At 41.3% G+C, this 12505-nt stretch overlaps 1 long non-coding RNA gene across 1 annotated transcript in view; it reads left to right on the top strand.

Moving 5' to 3' along the window:
• LOC118453236 overlaps positions 1 to 5875 on the top strand; it is a 9608-nt gene extending 3733 nt beyond the window's left edge. The window contains exons 3-4 of the long non-coding RNA XR_004843148.1: positions 1580 to 1632; positions 5217 to 5875. This is a non-coding gene — a long non-coding RNA (uncharacterized LOC118453236). The remainder of the gene's footprint in view (positions 1 to 1579; positions 1633 to 5216) is intronic.
• Positions 5876 to 12505: the final 6630 nt, after the last annotated feature.

Below are 12505 nucleotides of genomic sequence, written 5' to 3'. Positions count from 1 at the left end.
CTTTTCTTTTTTGTCCTTTTTTTTTTTTTTTTATTAAAATCTCTTTTTTTTAACGTGAATACTGCAGCCTTATATTAACACAAGTTTCATGCGAAGGGCTCCTGTACGTTAAGCATATGTATCATGTGCGAAATCCTGCTGTGTTCCATGTCTGTAAAATTGCTGGGTAGCTGAGCATTTGCTGAAATGAGCTGCTGATTGTTTGTTTGGGGTTTTTTTTTTGTGGCTTATAATACTCCTTTGTAGATCTGCTGGTATCTTGTTTGTCCCTGCTGCATCTAGACAATGCATTCCTTCATGTTTTGTGTAACTTCTTCAGTTGTTTCCGTGTGTGTAGATATGGTAACTGGAAAGAGAAAATTCTGTTCTTAAATTGTCCCTCTTCCTGCCCTTAACTTCCCCACACCCCAGCGTAGCTGGAGTGTTGGTCATTAAGGGGAATTTAGAACAGTATTGATTGCTGGTATCCAGGAATTCTGGGGAAAAGGGTCAAAAACCAGCATTGGGAAATTAGATAAATTTTCTGACAACACAAATTTACGCTTCGAGACCCTTAAAATCAATAGGGGGGTGCTACAGGCAGAATAAAAAAAGAAAGGAGAAGAGCTCAAGACCTTGAATGAATAAGCTCTGGAGCTTACTACCGTTGTAAGAGGCTTGGATGTTGGTGCTGTGCCTTCTGTCTGGTGGTGTTTAAATCTCTACCAGTAGCGGTTAGCAAGGTGTAAACTGAGCGGTCCAGTGTAAACCCACAAGGGTTCTTGTCTGCTGTTATTTGCTCATTTTTTAAATGTAATCAGCCCTTTGAGGGAGTTGGGCAAGTTCAAAACAGTATGTTTTTCAGTGCTTGCTTCTGGGACTGGTGTATAATTGCTCTGGCACGTGAGTGATTCCCCTTGGCTTCTGCATTAATTGCTTGCAAACACTCCACATTTGTGTCACAATATTCTGTTTTCTAGCAGCATTCCAGGTAAGAGATTGATGCTCAACTAGGAAGCTCAGACAAGAAATGAAGAAAGGTTGTTTAAAGCAATGTGTAGAATGGGAAGCAGCTGGTTTAAGTTAGCAAATTGGGAGAAGAAGAGGTGAATACTTCTGGTATGTCTCAAAACTGGCATTTTTTTTCCAGAGTTGAGTGTAGGGTGTTACTTCCCTTTTTATTTGCACAATATCCGGCATATCAGTGGAGCCTAGAAATTCATAATTAACAAAACAAGGGAAGAAATTGTTTCACACATTTTTGCTGATCTGCAGGAATAGACTGGTCATTATATACACCAATAAACCACCTGTAACTTGTACATCGGGTTTTTAAATAGTTTAAATAGTTTTCTGCAGGTCTTTTGCAGTATGCCGTTCCCCCCTCCCCCCAGTTTCTGTTTGTCAAATATGGTTTGTTTTTATTTCCTACCAAAACTGGTTGTCGTAGTTGACGTGCTTTTAGGACAGGGTTTAGATGAGTTTTGGAGGGGTTTTTTGGTTTGTTTGGTTTTGTAACCAGGAGATGCACTGTGTATCATCTCTCTCTCTAAAAAGGATGCTTAAAAGTACTAATTGTTTGTTCTTTGGTGTTCTGCAGATAACCAAGCAATTCCTCACGGAAACTGGCAAATTTGTCTTTTCTGAAGGATGGTAGGATGACATCATTACAAATAAGTGCTTTTTTATGGCTTTGATACTTCATTTTACTATACAGGATTTAACAAATGAAAATTAATTGTTCAGTTAGTTCCAGTGGCTTATAATACGTATTGCTTATGTTGTAACTGAATATTTACTGCTGCTGTTGCTCCTTTTACAAGCTGTCCTGTCCGTGATCAACTTCAGAACTTTTGTAAAATCTCATGAATTAGGCATTGTACGCCAAAAAAATTACGGATTGGCTTAATTGCTAGACAGACCTTCAGGATAATTTGAGGGGAAAATATGTGTGTAACGTGAAAGTGAAAAAAGGCTAAATAGAAGAAATAGCATAATTCTGAAGTCAAATGAGCAGGCCGTGCAGCTTTCCCGAGTAGTTTGTAGAGAATCAAAATGCAATAACTTGTTAGACACGTGATGAGAGGGAGAGTGGGAAATCAGCATTGCTTTTATTTTTTTTTTTTTTTTTTAAGCTTATCATAGATCTGCGAGTGGGTCAGCACAGAAGTAGGAAAAGATCAGAGATTCTTGCAAAACTCCCAATAAAATTCCCTTTAAAAAGCTGATAAACTCAGCTGTGGTATGCCAGAACGGAACACAAAATCAGAGGTAGGAAAGAAAAAATGACAATTTTTAGTACAAAAAGTTTAAGAAGGTTACATACTCCCGGAATTCATAGCTAAAAATATGTGTTAATGTATTTTGTAACTAAGGTGGAAAATACAGCTGAATGATGATGTCAAAATGAAACTGTATAAAATGAAGTTTATCAAAAAGAGTTTGCAGGAGTGATTTAGCTGTTCCTGAAGATGACAGACGTTTGGAGGACTCAATTAAAATGGAAATTCAGAGATTCTTGCCAAATCTATGTTTTGGGATAAATAGAAAGGTGGTGGGTTTGTTTGCTTGGTTTTTTAATAGCAGTTTGTCTGAGTTACACAAAGCAACAAGAGCGTGATGTCAGGTTTTTACAAGGCCTACTCACCTGCAGTGTGAATGTAGTTGAAAGTACAGCAGCCTTACTGTTCCACTAGGGCTTTAAGAAAGCTTTTGGGAGTATTTGCCCGGCTCTGCTCTTTTCAGGGGGAGGAAAAGGAAATGTAGTTTTTATACTTTACAGAATGATTGGGCTTTGATTTCGCAGAAGTTCTTCAAAAGAAGGGAGTGTGTTTCTTTCTTAACACTCCAAATAAGAAGCACCTGCCATAGAAAGAGCGTATTGTGCAAAACTTGCTGCCGTGGATGTGGGAGCTTTCAAGTCTGACAGTTTAAGTAGTGAAGATGAAAGTGAGGACAGTTCTTGGGCAGGGGCCTTCAAGAGGAATGTGATTCATGGGGCATAGTTACTAGCGTAATTACCAGTGCAGCTGCTGTAGTAACTTTTGCCAGTGCTAAAAAAAAAAAAATCTGTCATGTCCAATGCTCTGTCGGTCATAGTGTAAGTGATAAAGATGGGAGCAGCAGCAGTGTAATGCCTGGTTCCGCTTGCCAGCTCCAGACCAGCGTACGTGGAAGCGGCTGTTTCTGCTAGGTTTCAAACTGGCACCAAAGCTTCACAGGATTTCCTCAAGTGGTCAGGCTGGGCTAAAATTCTGGAATTGGAAGTGGTAAGGTTTCGGTTTGTGTTTTCTGTAAACAATAGCAAAAGGGCAGGGATTCAATTTTGGAATTGGAGGTGGTAAGGTTTCGGTTTTGTGTTTTCTGTAAATAATAGCAAAAGGGCAGGGATTCACAGGGAGTGAATTACTCTGATAATGAGTAAAAATATGTTGAATTCAGGCAAGGAAAAAAACCCAACCCTTACACATAAATACCTTCTATTTTTGCACTTCACTACACAAGGTTTTATTTCAGTAATAAATTAATTTGTTTCAATATTGTAATAAATAGGACTTTTCTACTTCTCTCTGTGATAATGCTTTCTGTTTGCCATTCCTGAAACTGTAGGTCAGGCTTTTCAGTTATTAATATTTGTTTCCAATTACGTTGAATGGAACATTTCAGATTTGATCCAAAATGGAATTTGGAGCTAGGAGCTCTTGAAAAATTTGGGGTGATGAGGGATAAGGAATGTTCTGCTAGACCCGGGCTTCCTCTTAATACAGATACCAGTTCAGATGAGAAAAATCTTTTACTGGCAAGTGGGGGACTTGTGAAATACTAACCCCCAAACATTATTTTCTCTCAGTAATGTGTCATCAAAACTCAGTTTTCTAGCACTCTATAAGTGCATTTTCCACTTAAAATTGTTAAAGTGAATTGCCAAAGGTCGTGTGTCAGTTAAGGGTCAAAGATGGGTCTGGAATTGAGGAACTCTGATTTTTATAGTCAGAGCAGTCTATTTAACTGCCTAGCCCCAACATCTGCATTAGCAGATCATAAAATTTCACCTGTGCAGTAGAAATAATTATTCTGTCCTATTGAAGAGAATACTTAGCTTCCTTCCTGACCGCTCTTGAGTATCAGCGGCACGTACATACACACACGCAACCTTCCCAATTTCATTCAGTCTTCCTTACCCTCTTCAAAGAATTGCCAGGTTTGCGCTTCTCAACCTCTCATCTGCCTGTTGCTTCACTTCTGTCATTTCCACCTCCCATTCCTTAAGAACTTACTTTGAGTTTTAAGGATATTTTACCTTAAGATGCAGGAAAGAGGGAATCGGAAGTTCCAGTGTACAAAGTTTTCACAAGGCTGTTGGTTATTTCATGAAAATGTTCTATAAGCATCCCCGACTGTTGTCCCTGTTGACTGTTGCAGTACAATTCCTACAGACTTGAATTTGGGCACAACCTGAGTCCTGCAGTAGTCCTACTGTAGGATTGAGCTCTGCTGTGGGGCAATAGGAGACTCCCTGCGTCCTCCCAAGCACCTCCTGGCCACAGGCAGGGCGACAGGAAGGCATGTGGTAGCTTCCCATGCACTGGGGCTCAGCCCTAATGAAGCGACCTTTTTTGTGGAAGTTATATTGCTTATTTTCTTTGTCTAGAGCCTAGATGGCTATCCGTTCATGGAATGAGTCATAACGGCGTTTCTGAAAATGCCATTAAAAATTAAGATACTCTACAAAATGTATTTTTGCCTGAAGGTTGTGGGTTTGGGTTGGTTTGTTTGTTTGGTTTTTTAAACAATGAACACTCCAAGCCTGAAAATTGTAATTTAATCCTTTTTCTGTGCCATCTTCGAACCCCTTTCCGATATGGAAAGCAGGGTGAAAACTGTTGTTTTTTGTTTTGTTTTGTTTTTTTAAATTAAATAATCTTTTTTTGAAGCCAATGAAACAAAAATAGTTCTAAAATGAAAACTACAGTTTCAGCTGAAAAAGATCAGCTCATCCCAGGGTGGTTTTCCTTAACAATTAGGTCTTCCCAGTCCCTAAAGTAGGTTAACAAATAGAGTTTAATAATCCTTTAGTTCCTCTGCTTTTCTTTGTCACTCACTAATTTTTCTGCCTAATCTGACGGTACAGTGCATTGTACATCTGTCGCGCTTTTTGCCCAATTACATAAATAATTCCATTGTTAAACTCGGAGGTCAATCACAGGTAGCGATAGGATAAGAAATTTCTGTTTCAGCCAGCGCTCTGAAAGAGGATTTTGCAATTCTTGTAATGGTTCAAAAACTCATTGAGCCAGAGACAAAGCCGGCCCATGGATTGATAACTCTGAGGAATCGTCGAATCATTCATAACTACCAATAATATCCACGAGATGTACAAAGGAGGAGGAAGACTCATGCCTGTTTTATAGGTGGGTAAATTGAGGTAAGTGACGTGTGCGTTGTGTGGGACACCTAGATAGGTCAGAACTTAGAAATCCTGTCCACCCAAAAGTACCTGGTGCTTCTTGGGCATGCAGGCTGGTCTTCCCGTGTGTGGTGTGTCTCCTGCCACCTTTTTATGCTCAGTTACAAAAACAAATACAGCTTCTGTTAAGACACAGAGGAAGAAAAGGAAGAGTTAATTGAAGAAAAGGAAAAGTGAATTTAACAAATTGAAGACTTGACTTGTGCTGGAATATGTGGATGCCTTCTTTATTCAGAGACAGAATGAAAGGGGAAGGAAGCAGATTCTGTAGCACAGAAGTGATTATCAAAACTAAATTAATTTTAAAGATAAAGATAATTTTCAAGATGGGCCTTGTTAGGCTTACAAAGCAGGGTTCTTGCGTGCCTGCACCATTGATGTCTTTAAAAGTAGAAGTGGCATACTGGAATAAGTATCATGAATTGGTGCTGAACAGGAGGTTGAGCAGATGGGCCTTGTTAGGCTTACAAAGCAGGGTTCTCGCGTGCCTGCACCATTGATGTCTTTAAAAGTGGAAGTGGCGTACTGGAATAAGTATAATGAATTGGTGCTGAACAGGAGGTTGAGCGCGTGCTGGATTGGTGGCCTGGCTCGTAGAATTAATGGAATTGTTGCCACTGACTTTGTGGGCGCTTTGGTTTTGGCTCACAAGCTGCTTGCAGTTCCCCTTCTGCAGTGAGAATAAAGAACAATCAGCGAGTTTGTACAGAAGCTGCTAGTAGGCATCAGCCATGAGATCTAGCCTGGCATTTAATTAAAATTTAATTAAATAAATGTTTTTCTGGAAATAATTGAGAATCCTCATCCTCTTGTGGCCACATTGTGTTGTTTTCCCTCCTAGGTGGGTATGGAGTTTCTGGGTGGGCAAAAGCAGGAGTTTCACAAGTAGTCTGTGTCCTCTGTTGTGGAAAGCTGTAATTCAAGTATGTTTTGTGTGCTAACGCAATCGTAGCTGCGGGGGTGAAGCAGAACTTTTGGATAAGTAACGTTCAGTTTGACTTCAGTAGTCAGCAGGGTGAGGGTCCCTACCTCTGTCCCCATGGAAAGAGGACCCTAAAACACAGGGCGTGCTTCGTGTACCTCCCTAGTAAATGGAGGCCTCTACTGAAAGATAAAATTCTGTATGCTGCTCCAGTGAAATACATTGCACATTTGTTATTTTCTGGGTAACAGCCAAATCATTTGTTGTCCCTCCCCGCACACGCTTCCATTTATAAAGGAAGTCTTCAGTCTTTTGAATGTCATACAAAACTGTTGAAAACCAGACTTGAGCAATGGAAATTCAATTAGTTCAATCAGAGCAATTCAATTGACACAGCTGACTTCTGTCATCCGAACAAAAGATTTTGCTTTAATTGTGTAGGAATATATAAATGATGATGTGATTGTCTTGTTCCCAGCCCTCCAGATAGATGTAATGAATTTTAAAGTTTACTGGTGTACACCCTGTTGTACTACTCGAGGTTTATGTGGTGCTTCAGCCTTTCATAAAAATTGCAGGTGAAAACAGTCCCCTGGAAAACAAAGTGTCGGTGTTCTCTGTGAGCGAGCCTGGTGAACGTTGGGGGTTAACGTTTTCTCCCCCCCCCCCCCCCCCCCCCCCTTAAATCTATTTACCCCGGTCAGTCTACAACATACACCAGAGTGCAAAGCCGACATAAACGTGTTTATTCCGTAATAGGAGGACCAAGGTTCTCCATGAGCTAGTAGAAATTCCCTTCTGCCACTAGTAGTCATGCTCTCGGACTCCTTTTTTCCCATGGCATCTGTGGTTGGTCGCCACCAGTTCTTTTCTCACCTTCCTAGATGCTTCCTCACCACATCGTGTTTGTCCCACTTTTGGTTTTCTGTATGGAATCAAAGACCACAGTTGTCACCTTGCTTCCTCTGTCCCTCCCTTTGCATAAGCATGAAACCAGTGGTCATACCAGCAGTTCTGGTGTTCCCTAGTTCTGTTCTCTGTCACGATTTAAAATCTCATTTTGTCTTTCAGAAAGCGTCTGTGTAAATGAGGCATCAGCTTATGCATCACACAGTTAAACTGGAGATCCTCTTCCCCTGCCAGTCCTCCTCCTTCACTGTCTTAGTCACGGCAGATGAAACAGCCTTGTTTGCTTATCATGCAAATTCAAATCAGGCATCATCTTTGAAAGAAGATTTTCTCTAATTCGGAGTAGTAGGGTTATCTAAACACCCGTATTTCTTTCTACATGAAATCTTCAGTGATGAGGTCCTTGGCCATCTGCACATGCAAAACTTAGGCAACATCTCACCACCTAATTAATCACTCCTTCCAATAATGTTTTCTCTCACTTGACAAATTTCATCACGCGTACATCCGCACAGAGCGATGCTGCGGAGGGTGTTGTACAGGATGGCGGTTTGATATTTCATCGCTTGCTTGTGCTCGGCTCCCTTGCTTCTAGTAGGAAGGCTTTTTCCTTATCTTGGATCCCGCGCCATCTTATTTCTTATCACCTCACCTTAGTCAGCCGCTAATTTTATTTGCAGCGTGCCAGCCCCCATTGTCTGCCTCTTGCGTTTAAAACCATTATTTTCATGCGGGGAGGAGCATCCCATACACAACCCCTTCCATTAAACAACCCTTAATTTTCCTTTACTACGATGACTGCAAAAGTCTTCAAGAGTTCTTTCTTGGCGTGCCGTTGGGACTATCGATGCTGTCTTGCTGTTTTCTTTGAGCCTCCCTACCTGCCTGTCCTACTGCTGCCGCTTACATTTCTTTTTCCCTGCCTGTTGTGGAATTTCTGCCACGTGTTTATCTTACCACAGGACTTGGCACGGGTCAGTGGCTAGACTTTATAGATGTTGTAGTACAGCAAATAAATAATGATAGGATATGAAATAATCAAACGTTGACTCGTAGGCATGGAAGGCCATCTAGTCCATACTTCCTTTCAGGGCAGGGTCTGCCATGCATAACTTTCTTCCTAACAGATGTTTATGTGGGCTGGTCTTGGAGGTAAATAATATTGACGTTTCTGCTCCCCAATAATTTGCTCCAGTACCTTGCCACCCTTGCGAGTTGTAACATCTAACCCGAACCTTCCTTGCTGCAGTGCAAGCCTGTTTCTTCTCGTACAGGCCGTGAACAGAAAAAAAGGTGGGGTTTTTGTTTGGTTTTTTTTTTTTTTCTCACTTTATTTAAAGTACTTACAGACTTTGTGGTCTTGTCAGGCCAGCCTCCTCTGTTTCTTCAGCCCGCCCTTGTAGGTTGTTTGCTGACCATCTGATCATTCTTACTGGCTTTCTGTAGGCAGTCTGTATTGGAGACACCTCCTCCTTAAGGCACAAGGTCCCAAAGCTGGATGCTCTACTCCAGCTGAGACCCAGTTTATATTTGCCTTTGATCCCCATAAACTGCAGTGCTGCTGTCAAAATAAATAAACGCTGTTGCCTTGTGTTCACCTTGTAAATTCTCTGCAACCATCAGATTCTTTTTCTGTAGCGTTACTTAGCTCGTTCTTTCTGTCCAGTATTTGTGTGATTGAAGTGGCAGTAGTAATAAGTAGCTGCCTGGTTTTCCTCAGCGAGGGTCTCGGTCTGGATGGTCAATATGTCAATGAAAAACAATTCCTAGAGGGAAGGGTGATCAGCATGAGGCAGTTGCGTGGCCTTGAACTGGAAACAGAACTGGAAAAGATACTGAGGCTGTTCAGAAGCCTCTGGTGGGTATAAACCATCTAATCTCTTCATGGTGGTGTGGCTGTGTCCTTGTAGTCACAATACCTGTTAGCTCAAATAGCATTGCTGCTCTGATCCTTAATCCCTTAGCTCTGCAGAGGGAGGAATTGTGTCCTTTTTCAGCCTTCATTTTTGTTACAAAGATGGTCTTGGCTGTTCTTCTCTGGACTTGATCTTTGCTAACAGGAATAATTAGATTTTTACTAAGTTTTCTGATCTATTTCATGCTGGGCATCGCTTACCATGTGAAGGATCCAGGTTTCATTGCTGAATCTTGAACCTCAGAGACGACGTAAAGAAGCATAAGTATATGGGATGGTACTTTGAAGAGCAGCTCAACAGACCAAGTGGCTGAAATCCACCCTTCCCATCCACACACTCCCAGAGTGCTGCAACGGGTGAGGAGCAAACTCTGCCAATACTGGACCCAGCAAAATCTTATAACGATTTGCAGGCTGAAAAAAATGCTGGTGGGGACAGAAGACATCTGGGCAGAAAAAAGGAGGGAGGATTTCTTGTTACTAATCACTATCCATACTGAGTGCAGTACTGCTGTTCTAGGCCTTGGAAAATGACCTGGTGTTTTCTTTTATTTTTAAATACCACAAAAGCAAAACCTAGAACTAAGTGGTGGATATTAAATAGTGAATATGCCAAAAAAGATTTGTCATCCACTAAGCATAAAAAGACTTCACTTCCAAAAGAAACAGGCTGGCTAGGTTCTATATGTTTGTTTTCCTTCATATGGACCATGTATTCCCATTTCTGTTAAAGCAATGTTTACATTTGGGTAAATGGAAGTGCTTTTCCTTTACAGAAATGCTATTACAAAAAGAGTGATTTAATCAGTTGAGCCTCACAGAATATTCACAGTTCACCCTCTGGCGTGCTCGAGTTCAGCGTTGTACAAACAGGATCGGAAATTCTTTGCTTACCTAGCAGCAAATTGGCTGCTTAGTCAGATATGCAGATCACCCTGTTGAGCATGCAATGCCGAAATAAAGTTTTGATAATTTAGCTTTCTTCCATAGTGCCGTTTGTTGCGGGGTCGGACTTTTTGGATAATAGCTGTGCGGAGTGCCTCGGCGTTCCACGTGTCTTCTGAGGGACGCTCAAAGCACGGTTCTTTACGCTGGAATGCGTGCTTGGAGATGAGCTGGGGAAGGACTCAGAGGCTCTGGATGCTGTTAGTGCTTATGTGCTGCGTTACTCTTCTTGAAAATTCCCAGAGCTTGCGATATGTTGTGTATATATTTAAAAGCCCCATGAGGGGAGGAATAAAATACATTCTTCCTCTTCCCTCCGTACTTCATGAATAGCTTCTTTCTTGAAAATAACAAAATGATACAACCTTGTTTGGTTTTTTTATGTCTACTTCTACTGTTTTTACAGTAATCTTAAAAATGTACTCTTGCTGTCATTGTTCCTTAAATGTTTGCTTGCCTATCTCAGCCTTGTGAGTAGAAAGCCATAGGAAATGAATGTTTGTGGTTTAATAACGTCTTAAGTTCTTCTGGCATTTGAGAGTTCTAAAAATCACTGCAGGATGGGCAAAACAAGTAGAGTTGCATTTTCAAATCTTGTTTCTGTATGTGGAAATTCTGTGGTCACCCTCTGTTTTGTTTCCCGAGGCAGTTCCACAGGTCAGTCAGGCATTCGAAACTTGAATTAATTTGTGTGAAAACAACTGCCAACTGAATTTTTTTTGTATCTATGGGGTATCTTACTGCTGGCATCAGAAAACGCAGGGATGTCAGCTAGCAGAAATGAGAGCCTGTGCTTATAAAGAAAGGTGGGTGTTCATCAGAGGAAATAGGTAGACTGGTGGGATCAGATTCTGGAAGCACAGAAAGGCTGGAGCAGCATGTGCAGGTCTGCAGAGCTGCATGCCAAACATGTCTGCTCGTTTGCAATGCCCAGCCATGCAAATTGGAGCTGCTGTGGATGCAGATGAGCTATACTTGTTTTACTGGGCACATACCTCGTTCACACACAAGCTCATGACAAGTGATTATCCAAATGAGGAATCAAATGACTGGAGTGTTTTGTATTAATTAGTACGTTGGTGAACTTTTAAAACCCTTTGATATACATGGTCATATGCATTTGAAGGTACAGCTCTGCATACGGGTTACTGAAGTTCTAGTTCTAAGTTCCAGTATGAGGAAAAGTGTTGGTACAAGGATAGTACAATGATAGAAACAAGTCACGTTTGGCTTTTTTATTCTGTGAGGTAAAATGGAGATATTCTGATGTATCATTTGCTAGCTAGGGATTAGTACTAAAGGTGGCTTTTTGTTCCTCTGAAATGAGGATGGTGGCTCACCAGCCCCTAGGTTTCACAGACACCAGCAAAACATCTTCTCCTTGATTTGATCTTCAGCTCGTTCCAGCTTTCCACCTTCTTTCTGTACACGCTCACAACATGTCTTTACTCAGCACCTCTGAATGCAAGGGAAACACAGGTGGAACTTCAAGCTAGGGGGTAGGAAATGAAGCTAAGCAAAGCAAGATGCTACTTGAATGTCTAATTTTTTTTTCTACAAAGGGCTTCTATCACAAATTCACTTTATAATCGTAGAGCAATGTTGCACTCTCCAGAAATACCTTAACTCCACCCAAAAAAAGGCTACAGTACAGGAGGGACAGGAGTGTAGAAGTACCTATAGAGAGCATGTTTTGCCTTTTGGGGTTTGGTTTTGGTTGGGTTTGTTTGTTTGTTTTTTAAAGGGGTTGTCTTTAGATTCCTGCCAAAAGGTCCTATTACTGGATCCTGTACATTAAGCTCATTAAGCGTTTTAATTAAAAAGTGTGGGCACTCCCCTTAAGTCTTGATTACATGCACATGTATATCGTTCCCTCTGGTGAGAGCCATCTCCTCTGCTCAGTTCTGGCCACCTCTTCTCATGGCCTAGCCCTGTTTTGACAGAATCCCCTGCAGCTGACTGGAGGCCTGGCGGGGGGTGGGAACCCACGGATTTACAGCAGAGTTGCACGGTTGATCACATATACAGAAAGCTGATGTTCTTAGTTGACGGTTAAAGTGTTGAAACTGGGGAAGAAAAGCTCTTGAGATCCTTAGTATTGCTGTCCTCTTTGATCTGGGAGATCCCTCCATTTAGGCAAGTCAGATCCTTAATGTTTTATTGATGTTTTGATACAGGTAAATCCACCTCAACGCAGTGATTAAGTGGCTCTGTCCTGCCCTTTTATACTTTTTTGTTGTTGGTTTTTGTTTTTTTTTTTTAATGTTTGGTGATTCTTTGGTTACCTCCAATCTTGGATCCCTGCAAGGTGCCATCCTCTTCCAGGCTGTGCCTCTTCTTGACAAATCAGTTCCTGGTGAGTTGTAGT

Source organism: Egretta garzetta, unplaced genomic scaffold (assembly GCF_000687185.1).
Source record: "Egretta garzetta isolate BGI_Z169 unplaced genomic scaffold, ASM68718v1 scaffold331, whole genome shotgun sequence".
In the NCBI taxonomy this organism is placed as follows: domain Eukaryota; kingdom Metazoa; phylum Chordata; class Aves; order Pelecaniformes; family Ardeidae; genus Egretta; species Egretta garzetta.
This window is presented reverse-complemented; position numbering and strand designations above follow the sequence as displayed.